Raw genomic sequence first — 14,836 nt, 5'->3', positions numbered from 1 at the left:
TGTACACTTCCATGAATTCATATCCAGCAATATGAACAAACTTAAAACAATCCTGAAAATGAAAAACTGCCATCCTGCAGGATGCTGCGCTGCCCTCAAGCTGCCTTTCTGACTCACTATTAACCACACAGACGTGTGTCCCGGTCACGCACCAGTTTATACTGAACTGTCCACAAGTTTAGAATTTTAATGTAATAACGGGTTGCTCTGTTGTAACTTGCTACTTACTGCACCTTTAATTTTAACCAAAGACAAATGTTTTTAAGAAAAAAAAAACATTTAAACATTCCTTATTGCATATTATGTATTCGGTTTATTTCCCTGTAACATATGTATTCTTGTGCGTTTTATCAATTTGTAAAATACGCCTCCCAGTTTATCTTAACACTGAATGAGGAACCGCTTCAGCTTACCTGTCTCTGAAAGTGCCGCCACTCAAGAAGCTGTCGTGCTTGAAGTGTGCGCAAGTGCCGCTTCTTGAAGACACGACTTCAGATGTGCCAGCAGTCTGGCCGCGTGACAGGAGTTTTATATCTGCCGCGCGCGGCCGTCGCCACGGAGTCATCTGCTGGAGCGCGTGTGCACGCGCCTATCTCTTTCCCGCTCCCTGTTGCGATCCGGGCATTGCTTATGTAATAAATTCAGCGACTGCACCGTAAGGTAAGAGTATGTTTGACATATGCCTGTCTCGCTGATATATTTTATCCCTACTGTTACATTTCGCTGAGCAAAAGCAACAGCTATTACTTTTGCACACGCATTCGGTGTGGACAGTTTAACTGGAATTGGTAAGTGCCTCTGTGTGCATGAATGTGAGATGAAGTGGTCTGTCTGGGATCGGTTCCTATTCTCAGTGAGCCTAAACTTGAATTATGTGTTTTGAAAATAGGTGCATTTTGAACAAGAAAAATGAAAAACAAAAACAGGGCAATGCTATAATAGGGTGTAATTAAGCTTAGCAAATCCTTCCATCCCACTTTTTTTTAACCTTATACAATTTCTTGCAGAGCAGAGATATACTGTACCAAGAAGTGTTAAAAAGCCATCTGGTAAGATGAATATTATCTTATGTTTGGCACACACCAATTCTTGCTTCAGACAATGAATGATTTTTATGGCTCTGTTACAGTTTGGAGTGCATTTTCTTAGTATGGTTTAGCCCCACCGATTCCCTTAAAGTACAAAATAAATGCTAATAATTAAAGTAAAATTCAGAGAGATCACATTTGTCAAAATTTTGGCACAGGTTATAAATGAATAGTTTTAAGAACACGGTGTTAAAGTAATTCATACACTATGGCCATCTCAGTGATGAGATCTCAACCCACCCAAAGAAAATCTACCTCAACAAACACTAAATGATGAACGTTATCATGTAAGAATGGTGTTGCATTTTTCCAAAACAATTATGGAATTTTTGCTAAGACACTTTTACTCAGTTCTGGCAGCTAATAGCTGTGCAAAACACTATTATGACAATTTACAAAATTCTTTCTTGATTATGTCAGTAATCTGTATCTCTCCAGATATATGTTGTGTAGGCTAGAGGCAGTTTTAACTACTGCATCTGTCTTTACTAAACAACAGTTTGCACATCACCCAAGGTCATCACAGATCTATTTAATAATTAGATAAATATTACAAGTAATTACTGAATAACAACTGTTAATCTTGCAATTTCCAATTACTGAATTTGTGTTATAAAGGATTATGTGGAACACTGGTCACCTACTGACATAATGTGAGAGCTATTCACAGTGATGTTCCGCTGTGATGTTATTTCAAGGTTGGAAATATTAAGACATAGACAACTTCATTAAATGAAGGCAGAGCTGGACAGACTTATAATGGAACATGTAGCAAGCAATACAGTTACATGTAAAACACTCTGATGGAAGCCCCTTGCAAACTCCTATCCAAGAGCAGTGAGAAAAGATGCACCTTTGACCATTTTACTTAATGGCAAGAATTTGGACAACATAATAATTCAGCAAATACAGTAGCAGTCCAAGAATTCCCATACTTATGTGGCATTTCCAAAAAATATAAAATTTTAAGGCATAAACTATCTGTATATCATCCAAAAATGAAGATAGGACTTTAGAAATAAACAGGACACTTAAAATACTTGTGCAAGACAACAGAAATGATTAATTCTTCATGGCCAGAACTGCACTTCTGCTTTTCTCCCTTCGAGTACCCTAGTGTAAGCTTTCTTAAAAAGCTGATAAGTTTAATTAGTTTGCAACAGAAATACACCCACTTGTCCCTTTGTACAGAAATGGGAACTATCAATGCAGTGTTCCAGTTTAGATCTATTGAACCTACCTTCCTCTGAGAACTACAAAAGTTTGTTATACCAGGACACAAAAACACCATCCCATCCATGGACCACTCCCATACTGATTTCAAACACCACTGCAGGCTTGCACCTGTTGGGAGTTCATTTTTTTCTCTTTCTGGCAAGATCCTCACTCAAGAGTCATCCTAAAACCTCAATGAGCACTACTTGTGTATTGTCACCATCCCTAAGTCACCAGATACTTTCACAGCAATTCTGTGAGGCCAACTAGCATGTATCCTCAGTGTCTTAACCAGACTATTTGAATATCTTGATCATGTTTTTATTTGCTTCCTTCCTGATTTGCCAGTACCTCTCAGTTCACTTTGGAAACTCTCCTGCCAATATTACATGGGAAGCTTCATTATTTTACCTGATGGTTTCAGTTTATTGTTTACCAACTGATACTATATTTGCTGCCTTATTTTAATTACAGCTCCTTGCAGCTGCTTACACTCAACTTCCATCCACATCACCATTTTCACTAATGAGCCACCTTGTATTTAAACATGAGGTTTTTATAGATAATGAAAAGCATAGATATTGATTTCAAAATCACTCGATGTCAGTTCACTAAGGCTTTTTCTTGATTCATTCAAAAATCTTTAGTTTCAGATATAACTGCCCAAAGTCCAAGGTCAAACACTTATTGAATTGAATTATTAGCAGAATAACCACAGTGATTAAAGCAAAGATAAGGAAGGTCCTACAATGGTTCCATCATTGTTGATAACACATTTACCGCAAGGCAGTGCCGATACTTAACATAGAGAAAAAGTCTTAATATCTGTCCAGCTAAACAAAACAAACAAACAAATGAGCAAAACAACAACTGTTCTTGTCAGCTGTTCTACTCCGTTTTTTTTAATTTTCCTCCAACATCCCAAGCTATGTTAATTGATAAGTGTAAATTGTCTGAGTATGAGTAAGTCTGAGCACTTGCATGAATGCAGTCTGCAAAGATCTAGCACCCCATTCAAAGTTGGTTCCCACCTAGCATCTATTGCACTTGTTTTTCATGTTATTGATGTAGGTAAGCAGGTTTTATGGTCAATTAATGGATGTGTGGAAAAATTAATGTTAGAAGGAAAAAGTCAATTTCCACAAATGAACTCTCTCCAGCCACATTCTTTCAATGAATGCTGTTTTTGCTTATTATTAAATGGCTAATCCAGACTAAGAAGGAGACATGTATTTTGATTGTTAACCTTGCTGCCTGTCTGTAGTACTTTTTAAAAAATATATGATGGAACAGGTGTTTACAGTATTTAGTTTCTTTCTGAAACATCATTCTTTTTGGTAACTTTCAAATTTATTTAATTTATTATAACTGATAAGCACCCATCTGTTATGAGAAATTATAGGTGTTCATAGGAATTTTGAAGCAAAGCAAATGACCAGGAGATGCAAGAAATGAATAGAGACATGCTATACTAACTTAGAAATAGAGACAATTGGCTTTTATGAGAGTGAATTGGACAGAACCATTAAAATGCAGGCCAAAGTTTGATAACTAAAAATCTGGACAACTTTTTGTCATGTTCTAAACATACACCAAAATCACAGTAGAAAATTACATAGCAGTGGTTCATTTTTACAGCAATCAATACACTAAAACAAGCTTGCAAATCATTTTTTCTAGCCACAAATGATGGATGGATAGCCACAAATGATGGATGACCATGCAATGGAAGTGCTCACACTAATGTATGTAGCCAACAAGCTGATGTGACACACCCACCCGAGCATGTCAAAGCTATGGTTACTAATGCAAAAATGATGGCGCCAGCAAAATGGCATGCATTAAAGTGCAAAACTTTTCCAACACAATTTTTTTTTAAGAAAAATGGTGTTGAGAATTGAATTCTACATAATTAAAAACCCCTATTGGTAAAATGAATGTACAGAAAGACATTGGAAGAGGTTACAAAAATACCCAAATAAAACAAGATCATAATAGAGACAGAATCGTTACTCACGTAGAAGCAGTTATTAGTGGTTATGATGCTACTTGTTCGTCATATCAAAAAGGGCAACAAGCCTCAAAAACAAAAGCTTCAAAATAACGTAGGTCTCACCTCTCCCAAGCAGCTTAGCACAAACTCATGGCCTACACAGGACAAAGGCTTTAAAAAACATATTGACAAAGGAGCGAGGAAAAACATAGAAGCCTCTGATCTATGAAAACTAATCAAATTTCCAATTATGGTAAATGGATTACTAAAAATGATTCCAAGAAAAATACAGAAAAAGAGCAAAAGCAGAAAGAGAGGCAAAAACAGGTATACCTAAAAGAAAAACATAAGCAAACAAATCCAGTCCAAAATCCTTTATAACTTTAACATTTAATAAACCAAAGTTCTGCACCAAATAATCAGAACAAGAATGTGCTTAAAAAATCCAAAATGAGAACCAAAAGGCAGGTGTCGATATTACAATGCCAAAGTGCTGCCTAGTTGTGGCCGTAAGCTTATAAAGGTGTGGGTTGCTGCATTTTAGAACACTGACCTCTTAGGCTTGACATAAAGAAGGCAAAGAACATATAGTATAAATAGGAACCAATAGTTATGCAAGAATAACACAATAAGGCTTAACAACTAAACAAAATCAATATTAATTTAGAAGGAAGAATAAAAGCAGAATTTACAAAATTATATTCAAAAGACAAATAAATAAATAATTAATTAAATACAAGAAAAAGTGACTTGAGACAAGCTATGGCTATTTCATAACATTAGAATCAAACAGAAGCAAATATTCCAAAAATGAGACCAAGTCTAAAGATACCACAAACTCAGATTATACTAATTATGTCACAATTAATTATGCTTTCTAGTGTTTTTCATTATTTGTCAATTTTATAATTTTCTACCTGTTTCTTGTTTGTTCTTTGCTAACACAAGTTGCAATGCTTGTATTTCTACTCCAGATGTTTTTGCTTTGAATTGCCAATTAGAAAAAACAGGTGTGAGCCAAAGAAACTCTATTCATGACATTTGGTGGCCTCAGCTCTGCCTGAAGGATTATCCATTCCTCCTATAATTGTTAGGCTTGCCCTTTGACCATTTTTGTTTTAGAATATTCTTGATTTTGACATTTTGTTTTTGGTTTTTAGTTTTGAAAAAAAAGGTCTTGGTCATTATTCAGATTTCCTTCTCTCTATGTACAGTATTTTGGTTTTCATTTGAATATTTTTTGTATTTAGGTTGGTGTTCTTTGATATTCTAAAATTTTGCATCTATTTGGAATTCCTTTGATTTTTTTATTGGATTTCCTTTATTTAATTCAATAAATCTATATAAATAAAATGCAAAGTGATGAGAGTGGAAAAAAAGGTTGAAATGTTCAAAGTTCTTACCTGTTCTCTTTAATACAACTGATATGTATTAAAACTGTATTAAATGTATTGAACTGAAAATTTTCTGTGACATAATTCTTTGTTATGCATTATAAATGACACCACATGAATTTATTGTTACACTACAAGACAATCTTTAGGCAGAAAAGGGGTGATTCTTTGCTACCCTGCTTCTCATGACTGTGCAGAAGTGTGCACATGCACCTACAGTAATTTTACAATGATTTAATCTAAACATAGCCACTTCAACATCTGAGGGAGTGAGTGCCTATCTCAGCTGCACTTGGAGCAAATTGCCATTTAAATCTCCACTATGGAGTGCGTGTGTAAACAAGTCTCTAACAATGCCAGAGCAGTAATTGTAGAAGTAGGAAACCTTCACCCATTCTTTTTTGAGTCTACATATCTAGCCTAGCTGCATTGGGTTCAAGACAAGAACAAAAAAGAGGAGAGTGTTTCAGCCAAGCACATGAGCACAGAAGCACACCCATTTACTTATACTATGTAGGAAGACTGGGAAAAAAGATTTTCCTTGCTAAGGTGAGATGGAGGGTAGACCATCTGTTAACAACTTTTTTGATTTTTTCTATGCGGTTACCAAAATTGTGTTGTAGAAGGTCTTTACATTTACTTGTGATGGCTATCCCTAGATATTTGAACTGTTTTGATAGAATGAATAGATGTATGTTCAGCCTTTGGTGTGCTAGAGACTTCACTGGGAAAAACACACTTTTAATCAAATTAATTTTGAGTCCAGATGTCTTTTAATATTCTGCTAATGTGTTAAGGACTAATGGTAAAGATATTTGTGGGTCTGATATGTGAAGTATCATATCATCTGCGTATAGTGATATTTTCTGTTCGAGTCTTTTTCTGATACAGTAGTCCCCTTTACCTCTGATGTATATTGAAAATGAATAGCCAGTAGCTCAAAAGCATATGCAAAAAGCAATGGTGATAGAGGGCACCTTTGTCAAGTACCATATTCTAGCATGAAGTAGTTTGAGTTTATGTTGTTGATACAAACGGGCTTCTGGACTGGTATATAGTAATTTTATCCATGCAGATATGTTTGGGACACACCCAAATTTGTGCAATATGGTGAATAAATAGTCCCATTAGACTCTGTCAAAGACTTTTACTGCATCCAAAGATAAAATCTCTGGTGTGTTAGATTTTGTGGGTGAGTGTATTACAATAATACAATAAACAGACGCTGAAGGTTTGGCGTCAAGTGTCTGCCTTTAATGAATCTGGATTGATATTAAAGAAAGGAGCACTTTCTCATTACTTCTTACTAAAGCTTTGGAGGGGATCTTAACATCATTATTCAGAAGTGAAACAGGTCTGTATGATGCAATATTGTAGTAAGTCTTCATTTTTCTTTGGGTAAATGGTAATTAATTCCTAGTGAAAAGTTTGAGAGTAAATTATATTTTCATGGTCAGTGATCCTATCTCCACTTGTGTTGGTAATTTCTGTTAACATCCTGCTTTTGGATTTGATGAGCTAAAATCTTACTAGCTTTATCTCTGTGTTCAATATAATGGTGTTGTGATTTAGAGATGAGTTGTTCAGTTTCTTTTGATTTAAAAATTAAAATCCGATTGTAGAGCCTGCCTTTTCCTGGAAAGTGCCTCATTCAAAGACATGGCAAATATATGATCTATTCTGGAAATCTCACTGCTCAACTCTGACGCCTTCTTGGTCTCCAAATTATTTTTATGAGAGAGACATGAAATAATCTGTCCTATTAAAAACTCCTTCAGAGTTTCACAAACTGTTCCTGCAGAAACCTCTGAGGATGTGTTAGTCATTAAAATATAATCGATTTGTTTGGAGATCAACTCTGTAAAGTTCACATCTGCTAACAACTCGGGGTTAAATTGCCAGTTATGATACGAGTGTACCAAACAAAACATAGAAACAATGACTTTCCATTTGTATTTCTGCTTTTGGTGGAGAATTCTTTTAACGCTGTAATTTGATGGTTTTACAGTATGACAATACATTGTTAAGTCTTCATTTTGTGTGCTTTTTAATGGCATTATTCAGCTGACATTTTATTATCACTGGTGCTGGTATTGCTATATGCATTGTGAAATGCAGTGTCTCTCCCTGTCACCCTCATGTGAGGTTTACTGCAGGACTTCCTCTTCCTCATTTATCCTTCAGTGCCACTTCAATCTTCCACATCTCCTTCTATGCAGCTCTAAACATCTTTTTTTCTGCTACATTCCCTGCTAGCGTATTAATATCATACTACTTTCTTGGGTTCAGAGGTTTTACCATTTGTAGTCACTTTCTGATATTCCATGAGCACATCCAAGGCCAATGGATTTAAGCAGTGGAGATTGTCTCTTAAGTTCTGCTGTATAAGTGATTGACATTTACCTTGTGCTTGCAACCATAAGCTACATATTTACTTCCTCTGGGCACAGTCATGCACCTTCACCTTCTCTTATAAATTAGGTCCTTGAATCTTCTGTAAGAATCCCACCTGTGTCTTTGCGGACTGAAGGCACTCTCTTTGGGCTTGAAAGCTACCCTCCATAAAGCTCTTGGAGCTGGATCTGTCAAAATCCATCTGAACACTCTTGAGGAGAAATGAGAAGGTCTAAGATCCATTCCCTCAAGATAGCTTAAGCTCTGTCCCAGTGACTTTGCCCAGTCAGGGAGAAAAAGCCTTAATTCAGGAAGAGAAGCACCTGAACTCTTGTACATGTACCTGAAAAATCCATCAAGTAAAGCAAACTGAACAATATTTGAACACCACAAACACAGATGAAAGAGCACATGCCAAAGTCTATGTTTGTGTTCCACTGCAAGTCTTTGTGGGTATGGGAAAAATCCCACATAGACACCTAAAGAATGTTCAAATAATGCTTTTATATATAATTTATAATTGATTATTTAATCTTTTAACTTGGTATCAGTGTGCTGGTAGTGCTGATTGCTGCTTTCATCTGAAATACCTGTGAACTGATTCAGCGTTAAAACCAGATTTACTGAGAGTGGAACAAAGTTGATAAATGAACCAATGACATGTGATTACTGAACCAGTTTCATTTATAAACAAAAAATAATTAGGACTTATTGTTGAAGAATGACATGAAAGATTGTCAGACAAGGCAGTTGGATTAGAAATTAGGAGACCATTGAGTATAATAGAAGACTTTGTTGAATGTCCATATGTAATGAGAAATAAAACATTATCATTTGTGTTATTTACATAATACAATGCATTAAAATAAAAAATGTATATAGCAGGCAGCATATATAAATATAGAATTGTATGGATATATAGATATAAATATATAGATATAGTTATATAGATAGATGGATTTGTTGTTATGATTGACTGTTCAACCTTAGAGCTTGTGAATAGAAGCTATCCCTAAATCTGAGCGCTAATGGCCCTTTACCATTTGCCAGAAGGGAGGAGTAAGAATAGTGACTGTGCATGATGGTCATTAACAATATGGTTTGCCTTTCTTAGGCAGCGAGTGTTGTACATGTCCTGAGCAGATGGGTGACAATAACCCTGGTGAACCCTGGACACACTAGTTGTGGAAAAGATGATGATGGTAAAATTTAATGCAATTATAAAAAATCCCTTCCATCTCCTCCAGGAGGCGCTCTCTTGGAGCACTTTTAGCCAAAGGTTCATTCCACCACGATGTGCTAAGAAGCAACACTAAGGTTTTTATCTGCCCATTGCTATTCAATGCTTCCAACCAATGTACTCATTAAGTTTATTTATTTATTTATTAATCAATTGATTGATTGGATTTATTATCTGTCCTGTGAGTCTGTATTGTTGTTTTTTATGTTTCTGCTGTTGTATGCATTTCAATTTCCCCATGGGATTAATAAAGTTTATCTAATCTAATCTAATCTACTGTGCTGCTTTCACCACCTTTTGTAGTGCTTTACATTCTTGAGCCAAGCAGGTGACATATGTGGATGTGATACAGCCAGTAAGAATGGATTCTATACACATGTTTCCACTCAAAGTTGCTGTTTATGTCTTATAGAATTATTACTTAAATGCCTCACCCAGATTTTCTTTATATTTCAACTTTGTTGTATCCTTTCTATATTTCACTGTTATGAGTATTTACTTATTTCATTTTTTTGTATTGTATTTTTGTCAGCTAATCTGAGTAGTCATGCAAGTAAAAATCTCATGTACACATAACAATAGACTTAAGTTAATTAGTGCTAACATCTTTTTTAAACAAAAGTAAATCACAATTCATGAGGCACTCAGTGCTGAAATGAAAACTGTTGAGAAATTTTTACTAGTTTTAAATGGATAAGTTTAATTGGTATAGATGGCTGGCCATCTTCTTCTTGTTACATAAGATCAGGACTACCAAACTTCATGATAGGTGGTCTGTGCCTTATGAGGAGTACTTACCCATCTTCCTTTTCATTCTTAAAGCTAAAGGATATTTTGAAAAAGAAGGACTCCAATTCCAGGACCAACCTGTAAAGTTCCACAGCCTTAAAAAGCTGCCGAAATGGGAAGTAGCATGCTTTTGTTTGACCACCATCAGAGACAAATAGTGAGAAAGGGACAAACTCCTGATCAGTTTACGTTTCTTTTTGCATGTGCTATATTTAACTTTTTGGGGTTTGTTGAGCTCCAACGTTATGATATTTTTTTGTTTGTTCTCGATATATAGATAGTGTAGCAGTAGAGGCGTTTATTGACCTCTTGAACCCTCAGGTACCACTCTAAACACCAAGTAAAAGTATAATTATTATTTATTAAATAATAATACAGTGCACCAAGCACCCTCCACTCCACACTACTCATATAATCAATCAACACTCCAATAATCCCAATTCCTCCTCTCCTAGACACTTCGCCACCCTACCTCCCAACTCAGCTCAGTGTCTGGGCTTTCCCAGAGTCCTTTTATACCCCCTGACCCGGAGGTGTTCCTGCCCAACAGTCCACAAGTCCTTATTACTTCCGGGTCAGGGTAAAAGTCCTTTTCTTCAACCTGGAAGTACGTCATTTCTCCTGTTCACGTGACCAGGACGTACTTCCAGGTTATAGGGCACATAAGAGTCCATGAGCCTCCCTACAGCGACTCCCAGTGGTCCCCCTGGTATCCAGCAGGGCTGTGCATAAAAACTACAAAGTCCATGAGGCCCTGATGGAATTCGGGGCACGTCCATGCTGTCGGGAGAGCTCCTCCTGGCGGCCTGGGGGTGAGGGCCGGAATATGTAGCATCCATCACAATAGATTACTTTCCCATAAGCTGTGAGATACATGTGAGAACATCATGACTTTGCATGTTGCCCTCCGTAATTTGAAAAATATTCAATACAGGTCAATTTTTTGTTTTATTAGAAATTCAAGCAAGTCTAGCAAATAACCTGAAATAAAACAAATGGAAGTGGTATATGGGGTACACTGACAAAATACAAACATGCACTAACATTGTGTGTTGAACAGCAATGACTAAGTGGTTCCCCAACAGAGTGCATAGACAGTGTGTCTTTGGACACGAGATAAACACTAAAGCCCACAAAAACATGAGGGAAACATTTTAAATTATGCCCCTCTGTGCAGGCAAAAGGAGGAGGTGACAATACCCACTCTGTCACTGTGCCACCCTCACTTGAGAACATTACAAACTGATATTTGCGTATCCACCAAGTAAATTAAAACATTTTCTCTTATAACCATGCAAAAATAGGACATACCATATGTATTTCAACTAGGTAATTTTGGTTATAAAAACACCTCTCTAATCTCTCTAAACCTATCAGCACAATCATTTCTTATCTGCCTCAGCTGCACAATTAAAAGTAAACTAATCTTACTTACTTTGACACATGCATGCAGGACCTCCAGTGATAAAATAACACTTTTAAAATACAGCACCAAAACATCAAACATGTTTGCTTTCAGTTCAGCGCCAGGAGAAAGGAGATCATTTCACCTTGGGAAAGAAAGAATTTTAGATCATTATCACAATAGGTTTGACTTCCTCTTTAAATCGCTCATCACTTTCCAGTGTAAAATTGTCTTGAAGGCCCTGCTCATAAAGGTGCAGGTAAACTCAATACAAAGTTGCTGATATATCCATTAAACATTGTTAACATTCCGCATTATTTTATAAGGGGACTTTCAAAGTGAATAAAGTCACAAAATACTGTAAAAAATCAGTTTAATGAATTACAGATAAAAAGCAAAATTACACACAAAACATATTGTTGGCTGGACTAAATGCAAACCTTTTTTGTTTTCAGTTTATTTTGTTATGTTGCACATGAATTCTATAAAAGAAACTTTCATCAGTTTCACAAACAAGATCCCAGGTTGTGTAAACTTCTGCAATGTTCAAATCCTTTCAACCATTTATCTGTTCATCATCTGTACTTGCTTTGTCCACTTGTAAGCCACAATTAAATTCACATTTACACCGCTTTGTCCAGGTTTATTACTTAAAACTATGGTTCGTTATTATAGTGTTAATACAGTGCACACCTAAAGATGAGCTTAATAAAGAATTGTAACATCCTAGCAAGGCATTATGGAAAGCATTGGAATTAAAATTATGCAGTCAGGAAAGCCAGATTACCTTCGAGATGTTTTCAGAGAGGACCTGGGCGCCGAATCTGTTCAGATGCAGACTGTGTAGCCTGAAGATGAGATCCTGATGTTGTGTCCCTTGCAGATCCTTCTCAGCCAGTTTAAGGCCAACAGACATGACTGCAGTATTCATCAGACTTTCTAGCTAGAGGGAGAAGACCCAAAATAAAAATTCGCGCCACAGGGTTGCTTTCTTTCGTGGCTTAAATGATCGCTGCGAAATCTGTTTTAAGAACCTCCGACTGTTGATATCGCGTGTCGTTAATCTCGACGTTTATTACGATGGTCCCAACAGCCCCGTCCTTATGCTTCTGAATGACTGTCGGAGCTCTTCTCATAATATCTCGTAAACGAGCACTGGGAAAACAAGAAACAAAATATTTGTTTTTAGGGCAAGATATATTAAGGTTGAACAAATAAATCCCCAATACCAAATATGCCACCAGAGACTGCCGGTGTTCTGACATTTCAGCATACTTTGTCAGAATAGCATACCGGTAGTGCAAACTGATAGCTATATCTATCAGTTCAAGATATCTTATCAAAATAACATACCTACCTGTTGTTTTATAAGCGGTATGACGTTTTGATGGCTACATTTACACTTTCAGAATAGTTTTTTAAATCAATGTTGTAAAGTTCAACATTACATGACAAATCAAATAACTGGATGCTATAGTGCATGTGTAAGAGACCTAAAGAAACTTGCGTAACCACACGGTGATATCTGCATCAAATTTACTCAAACTGTATTTAAATAAAAGATGCATGGCAACAATAGTAATAATAATGTTCAACAACTTCCCTGACGTGTTGGATTTAATAAAAATAAGAAAACATTAGATATTTCTGTTTGGAGCAGACTGCAACGTGCATGAAGTATCTTGCTGAACTTACAAGAAACAACTTCAGAAAACTATAATAAAACTTCACTTTCAAACAGTACAACTACGTTTTTTATGAGTGAACTGTTCTCAAACTGTAGCTATATAACAAATGGACAGTAAAAATGGTACTAATAATGCGCAATTACTTACCTTTAGTCAGTGGTATCCTGAAATGATAGACAAGAGCAAAACAAAGTTTAGCACATGCGCAAACACCGTGTTAATGTTCTGCGCATGCGCATTAGCCCATAGTATGCCATTCTGATAGGTATGCTGAAATGTCAGAACACCAGAATGGTGGGGGAGCAGAGAAGCAGTTCCAGATGGTGATGCTTGCCTGAGCCAAAAGAGTCACCTGCAGAGCTGAAACAGTTAATTTCCATTGTCGTTTTCGTCATTGCTTCGAATGGGCATGAAATTAAAACACACTTGGCCAAGTGAGTGTGCAGCATGGCGTGAAGTTGAAGTTGCAGAATGAAAGCGACTTATGACGATCTCAACTGCCATGGAAGTCTCATTTAGCAGGCGACTCTTCAGTTCCCTCAGGTGCCATTGTCTGGATTGTCTGGAGTTGCTGGGTCCTGTTCTCAAGGGCCCAGAGTTGTAAGACAACGCATTGCATCTCACAGTCGGTCATTGTCCACTTCCGCTTTGTGTCCTAGGAAAGAAAGAGAGGACAGAGAGGGTTAGTTAGTTAGTCAAACGTGAAGATCATGCAAACTCCACACAGACAGGTATAGACCAGGAATTTATACTCAGGATCCTGGAGAGGTGGGCGGCACGGTGGCGCAGTGGGTAGCGCTGCTGCCTCGCAGTTGGGAGATCTGGGGACCTGGGTTCGATTCCCGGGTCCTCCCTGCGTGGAGTTTGCATGTTCTCCCCGTGTCTGCGTGGGTTTCCACCGGGCGCTCCGGTTTCCTCCCACAGTCCAAAGACATGCAGGTTAGGTGGATTGGCGATTCTAAATTGGCCCTAGTGTGTGCTTGGTGTGTGGGTGTGTTTGTGTGTGTCCTGTGGTGGGTTGGCACCCTGCCCAGGATTGTTTCCTGCCTTGTGCCCTGTGTTGGCTGGGATTGGCTCCAGCAGACCCCCGTGACCCTGTGTTCGGATTCAGTGGGTTGGAAAATGGATGGATGGATGGATGGATGGATGGATCCTGGAGAGGTGAAGCAGCAACACAAACCATGATTCCACTGTGCCACTCTTTGAGATATGGGAATCACAAGGGGTGGTGAAGGATGAAAATATATTTTATTTTCATGCTGAACAGAGTCAAAGGCAAAATTAGTCATTCATTTTTTTGTTAAAAAGCACATAGATGCAGCCTTGTACTATTTAAAACTTACTGAAAACACCATAGCACCATATGTGGATCTCAAGTAAAAACTGTTGTGGCGTGATGGTGCTAAATACAGTTTTTTTACTGGACATCACCACAGTCTTTTATGACTATTCACTGTCTACAGGTCTCTGTGGGTGGCATAGGTTAAGGGTGCTGGTTCAAAACCTGTTTCCGGATGACATCGCGACCTTGATAAAGTGACTTATACTGTCAGTGTTCCAACTGAAAAAATGTGTGTACAAGTGTTGTATATCTCTGTGTTTGCAGTTGATGTTACAGTCAGTCAGTCAT

At 37.2% G+C, this 14,836-nt stretch overlaps 1 protein-coding gene across 1 annotated transcript in view; it reads right to left on the bottom strand.

The window, feature by feature from the left end:
* The window catches only part of LOC114653503 (collagen alpha-1(XXI) chain-like), a 263,740-nt gene extending 263,263 nt beyond the window's left edge, over window positions 1-477 (bottom strand). Inside the window, exon 1 of the mRNA XM_051928764.1 lies at window positions 414-477. The gene's annotated coding sequence lies outside the window, so the exon portion shown is untranslated. The remainder of the gene's footprint in view (window positions 1-413) is intronic.
* Window positions 478-14,836: the final 14,359 nt, after the last annotated feature.

The sequence above is a fragment of the Erpetoichthys calabaricus genome, chromosome 6, assembly GCF_900747795.2.
Source record: "Erpetoichthys calabaricus chromosome 6, fErpCal1.3, whole genome shotgun sequence".
NCBI lineage: Eukaryota > Metazoa > Chordata > Cladistia > Polypteriformes > Polypteridae > Erpetoichthys > Erpetoichthys calabaricus.
The sequence above is the reverse complement of the archived record's forward strand: the minus strand, read 5'-3'. Positions and strand labels throughout refer to the sequence as shown.